Here is a 6112-nt window from a genome sequence, read left to right on the forward strand (position 1 = left end):
GTGCATAGTCTCACAAGCCAATATCTTCAGGGTAGACATTGATGGTAGAGCGTCCTTTGATTTTCTCCATTAAGATTGCTCCACCCTCAACCAGAACTTGAGATAACAAGCAGTGAATAGGCATATACGGGTGGAAATCTAGATGAATAAGTGTACAAATAAATGGATAGGTACTCCCGGAAGGAGCTTTCATATAGCATGGGCTCAGACCTCCCTTAAGGAATCTGTTTCATGCTGGGACCCCTGTTTCACATTTACTCCCTTTAAAGAGGCTCAAAAATCAGAGGCTGAGGGTGAAGAGATGAAAAGCCCTCCAAGGAGTCTTTCTGTATGATTATTCTTGTGCTGGCACTATGAAAGCTGGTGCCTGAGAGGGATGTTCCCTCTCTCTGTCTCTGTATCTCTCTGTCTCTCTGTCTCTCTCTCTGTCTCTCTCTCTGTCTCTCTGTCTGTCTCTCTGTCTCTCTCTCTGTCTCTCTCTGTCTCTCTGTCTCTCTGTCTCTGTCTCTGTGTGTGTGTGTGTGTCAGGGTGGGTGTGAAATGGGGGCACTTGAGCTGTTCAGCTGTCAGTTCTCAGCAGCTGGTGGATGCCAAGAGCACTGCCATTAAGCACTTGTCCCCTCCCCCAGCTCTCCATCCCCAAACCCTTTCTTCTCTCTGGCAGGCGGCACTCCCTTGCCAGCTGCCCTCTCCTCCAGGTGTTTCCTGTGCCCTCCCTATTTGCTAGCTGGAGTGAGGAGGGATTCTGGTCTGGTTTCTTGTCAGCCAATGACAGCCAGCATAGGAGGCCCCTGTGTTGCTGTATCTGGGGAGAAGAGACCACAAACAGCTGCTGCCTCTTGACACCTGACTTTCAGAGAGCATGTAAACAGTGATGGATAAGAAGGGGGAACAGGGCAGGGTTGCGGGTGAGTCACCGGGAAGGGAGCATTCTGTAAGAACCGTGTTCACAGCTCTGGTCCCCAGTTTCCTTCTCTAGAGGGAAAGGAGGGGTCAGGGACTAAAGTGGGGGTTACCCCCAAGGACTTTGACATTTATTAAGTCAGATCCCTGTGTAAGAACCTCAGGGATCTGACTAAATAAATACCAGGTCACCCTCCCCATCCTCCTGCCCTGAAATGGATGGAATTGCCTGCAGGAGATCCTGGCAAAGTCTCAATAGCCTTAGCTCATGCCTTGAAATATCTAAATGCTGCCTACCTCAATTCCCAAACTCATATCCCAGCCACAGGCAGCTTGGTGCAAAACCAGGATGTTTTGTCTTTCTCCCCAGCCACTCACCCAGGCAGGCAGGGTAGTGATTTCGGTGCCATTTTCCTCATTTGAGTTGAAATGATACACATATCCTCATGCGAGTTTCACTTCTGCCTCTGACCCTGCGGGACTGTTAACTACAAGAGATCAAGGCTGTGGGTTTGGATGCTCTGTTGCGTCTAGAGTGTTTGCAAAGGCCCTGGCATTTAGTAGGTCCTCAGCAATGGGAATGTTCCTGCCTTTCTCCTTTTCTGTGGTTATGTTTGTAAACATGCTTGTAAATAGCACCACAGAAACCATAGTAACGAATGACATTAGTGAGATGCGGATCATCTCATTAAACCCTCTGAGCGACTCTGTGGGGGCTGACGTTATTATGTGACCATCAGTGAGAAGACAGAGGCTCAGTTTGAGCAAACTGTCCACAGGCACACTGCTAGTAAACGGCAGGGGACTCAACTACAGGGCTTCCAAAATAAACAGAAGCGGCTAGCGAGGAAGAGGAAGAGAGGAGAAGAGGTAGAAAGCAGGAGGATACAGAGATGAAAATGAAGCATCGTTATCATTAGCAAAGCCACACTGAGTCCAGGCTTTCTCCCATCTCCCCCTGTTGCTCCAAGCCTGCAAGTCGGAGTGGCAGGGGCCTTTATACACAGTGCAGTTTACTCTCTGCAGGTAGTACACAGAAGGCAGGCAGTCTGGAATCCAAATCTTACATATCTACTATGCCCAGGCTCAGACTGCTTCTTCTTGTAAAAATGATTACCTTTTTTTTTTTTTTAATTGATTTTTATCTTGATGCTGGGGATTGAACACAGGGCTTCCTGAGTGCTAGGCAAGCTCTCTATCACCGATCTGTATCCTGGACTCTTTAGTTGTTTTGTTTGTTTGTTTGGGGGAGTCTTTCGAGACAGGGTTTCTCCGTGTAGCCCTGGCTGTCCTAGGACTCACTTTGTAGACCAGGCTGGCCTCAAACTCAGAGATCCGCCTGCCTCTGCCTCTTGAATGCTGGCATTAAAGGTGTGTGCCACCACTGCCTGGCACTTGTTTTTTTATATTATTTTTAAAAAGCTTGCCGTTTTTGTTGTCTTTCTTTGTTTCTCTCCTTTTTTGAATCAAGGTCCCTGTAGTCCAGGCTTGCCTCAGACTAGCAGTGATCCTCCTGCCTTGGCCTCTTGAGTGCTGGGATTGCAGGCATGTGCTGCCATGCCTGGCCTTGTCAGGTTCTTATAGTCAGAAGCCATTGCTTCCTCCCTCAGCCGTGTCTTTGGTAGTAGCAGTGGGTGCTTGTATATGAGTGAGGGTGCTCGTGTGTGTGTGTGTGTGTGTGTGTGTGTGTGTGTGTGTGTGTGTTGTGCAAATGTGTACGCGTTCTCCATAGAGTTGTCTTTGTTTATCTGGTATAACTCATCCTGAACAGAAGGTCCATGAGATCAGCTCTGACATTGCTCAACACCTTCCACAGTGTCTGTGCTGAACACAGGTCAGAGCATGGAGCTGAGACAAGGACTGTGAGGAGCAGGCTGACTGTTCTAGGCCTGTGAATAGCCTCTCCTTTGCCCTTTGACTCATTCCAGTTGGAAAAATCCTAGTCCACTACAGACCAACCAGATGGACGGACTGATTGCTTCACTGCAATCAGGAATTTCAGTCCCTGACTTCCTGGCCCTAATGCAAAACACAGAAGCTCCTGTGTTCCTCGTGACCCACTTCCTTTCTTGCCAATCTGCTGAGGGTGGAGGCTTAGGGCCCGGTGGCTTCTCTTGTTTTTACAAAAGGCAAATAACCTCCCTGTCATTACCACTGCTTGGCCAATAGGCTTTCCTGCTGGCACCACCCAGGGGGAAAATTGGAGCACTGCTTATGTCCTAAGACAAGATTCAAAGATCCCCAGAAGGGTTCAACAGGATGTAAATGTACTTGTTAAGATCCCAGTGCCATGTACATTTGACGGTTGATGAGGGTTACTTTCAGCCTCAGAGTCCAGGGGTTTACACATGGCTGGGCATACATGACAACTTGAAAGACCATATATATGGTTTCGAGTTTCCATCCTTTATCTGGAAGTCACAGGATAAGAACCTCTTATAGGTAGAGATGGATCTTTGCACAATCTGGGGTTGGCAGGGAGAGAGAACCCAAGGATTGGTCTTCAGGATGTTGCCAGTCAGAAAGAGGTGGCAGGATAATTACACATAAGAGTTCTGTACCTAAGACACTGACTCTTCAGGATTAAATGCAAACTATGGAATAGCACAGAATGATGTGCTCTAAGTACTGCCTGCCATCATGGCTGGACAAGAGGATGATCAGGGTCGGGTGAGGTTAGCTTGAGCAAGGAAAGGTTGGGAAAGAGATGTCTTGAGAAGTACCTTTGCAGGAAACAACATCTTTACCATCTTATTGCCGCGGACTAGAAACCCAAATCAACTTAAATACCTCCACCTTGGTCAAAGCAAATGATGGCTGGTCAGTGTGGGCAGAAGAGAAGGGCACATGCTAGCTCAGAGGACAGCGATGGTGCAGCTTGCACTGAGGGAACACCAGGGTGTGCCCTCAGCCGTAAGCGCCCCCCCCCCCCCCCCCCAGTTCAGTCAGTCTGCAGAAGGAGCAGCTAGGCTATTCCGGCCAGAGCTCACAGGCATCCAGATGATAACTCTGGCACACCTTTGACTTGGAACAGTCTCTTCATCATTATTGATTTTTGGCTTGGGGGATGGGATCTTGCATGTGTTAGGCAAGCTCTCTACCACCACTGACCAGGCTAGACTAATGTCTGAAGGCAGACAGAGGTGGAGCTAAGGATCTGGGATTCAGGAGCCTGGCGCAAGGTGCTAGCCCTACCTGAGCTCTTTACAAGATGCTCCATCACCTTTCTCTCTACCATCTCAGTCACTTCACGGAGTGGCCAGGGATTTTGAAAACTATTCCAAGTGCCATACCTATTCCAGGATAATGTGAATGTGTGGACACTGAGAATAAAGACTTGTATTCCCACGGCCTCTCTGCTGTTTACAGGATATTGGATAGCAAGGTGGCTGTTTCCACAACATTGGGAGGGATCAGCGGTGGGTGTTGTTACCCCAATCTACAGAGGAAACTACAACAAGAACAGCCTCCTGAAGACTGGTCTAGAATTATGCCGCAAGCAGAGGATGAGCTGGGAAGGAAGCCTTCCACTCCTGGCCTACTAGACCATTCCCAACAACTCACACTATTAGTTAACCACAGAGTACAGCTCTCCATCTGCCCCTCAGGGCTTGGATTTTCCATTTAACCTATTTCTGAAGAGGCAAAACAATGCAGGTCAAGGGATTTTCTCTCAGTGACAGCCTGAGAGCGCAAAGCTCAACGATTGCGGCTTAGTGAGCTGCCCCAGACCTCGGCCTCTCTTCCCAGAGGCCCTGGCTCTGCTTAAGGCTGGCCAGAAGCCGAGGAGGAGCGTGGGGGCAGAGCTCCCCAGAGGCGCACAGATGGGCAAGCTGGGCCCATCGCCGGCCGGCCATTCAGCAACCTTTTTGTCTGGCAGCCAAACAGCCAGCGTCAGCTAGCCTGCCTCTCACCTCCCAGGCCTCGCCCTTCCCCCCAACAGGGTGGGGAAAGCGATGAGCTCCTGAGCCACCCGGCCTTCCTCCTTTATGGGGGTTGGGGAGGAGGATGAAAGCAGGCCTGCAACTGGTGCAGGACAACTGTTGCCATCTGCCTAGTGGGACGTCACCAGGGAGGGCCTTGCCCATTCACTCTTCACGCACCGCTGGGCCCCCGCCTTTTGTCGTTGGGCCGGGTGGCTGCGGGAGGGAGGGCAGCCAGAGGGAGGCGTACAGTTCTTTTGTGTCTAGACTAAACTTTGAGCTACTCACCAGGGTTATTTGCATGAATGGGGAGGGTGACCAAGCCCCACACCGCTCAGGTGATTGACAACTTCTAGTCTCACTTTGGCTTAACCCAGTGGAAGGCAGTGGTCCTAGCTCCTCCACGGAAGCTGGGCATGCTGGTCTCACACCCTCCCCCGGTCTTTGGTCCCGTCCTTTTCCGAGTGTGTAGTGGATCTGATGGTCTTCTCCCTACCTACCCCTCACCCCCACCCCCAGACTGTGCTTGGCAGACGAGGAGGTAAAAGCAGGAGAAAAGCCCTATTAGCCATAGGCTGGCAGCTGAGCGGGGTAGGGTGGGGTGGGGGAGCTGAATAGAGGCGATGGGGTTGGCAGCGCTCCAGTCTAGCTCCTGGGCTTTGAATAACACCCCAGGCCTGAGGCTGGGATCAATGCAAGGGAAGCTTTGGGGCATTTAATTATTTAAAGGTCTCAATAAAGGACCTAAGTCCCCCAAGGATCGGGGAGGGCAGACAGATGGTGTGCCGGTGAGCTGGGAAAGGGTGCAGGCTGGACGGAGTAGGGAGGGGCATGGGAGAGAAGGGAAGGGGGAGGAGAAGGACCGGCTGGTAAAACGGGACTGCCTGCCAAGTTCTCAGGCGCTCTTGGTACCTTTGCCTATCACGCCTCAACTTCCAAGTTGTGTCTGCCCTATTCTGGAAGTAGACCACAAATCTGTGAAGTTTAGCGGGGGCATTTCTAAGGCTTGGAGATGCTCTAAACTGGTTCAGTCGACAAGCACTGGACACATGGTTGAGAAAATTGTCTTTGGGCCGTTTCTTCTTCTTCTTCTTCTTCTTCTTCTTCTTCTTCTTCTTCTTCTTCTTCTTCTTTTTAAATCGTGGTAAAATTCACTAATGGGAAAATCCCCATTTCCTCTGGTCCTCCCCTGCTCAAGTGTGGCTGGACCTAATTCCCAGGGACTCCTGCAGAGGTAGAGAATGAATGAGCCACACATCTGTCTGTCTGTCTGTCTGTCTGTCTGC

This window comes from Onychomys torridus, chromosome 11, assembly GCF_903995425.1.
Source record: "Onychomys torridus chromosome 11, mOncTor1.1, whole genome shotgun sequence".
In the NCBI taxonomy this organism is placed as follows: domain Eukaryota; kingdom Metazoa; phylum Chordata; class Mammalia; order Rodentia; family Cricetidae; genus Onychomys; species Onychomys torridus.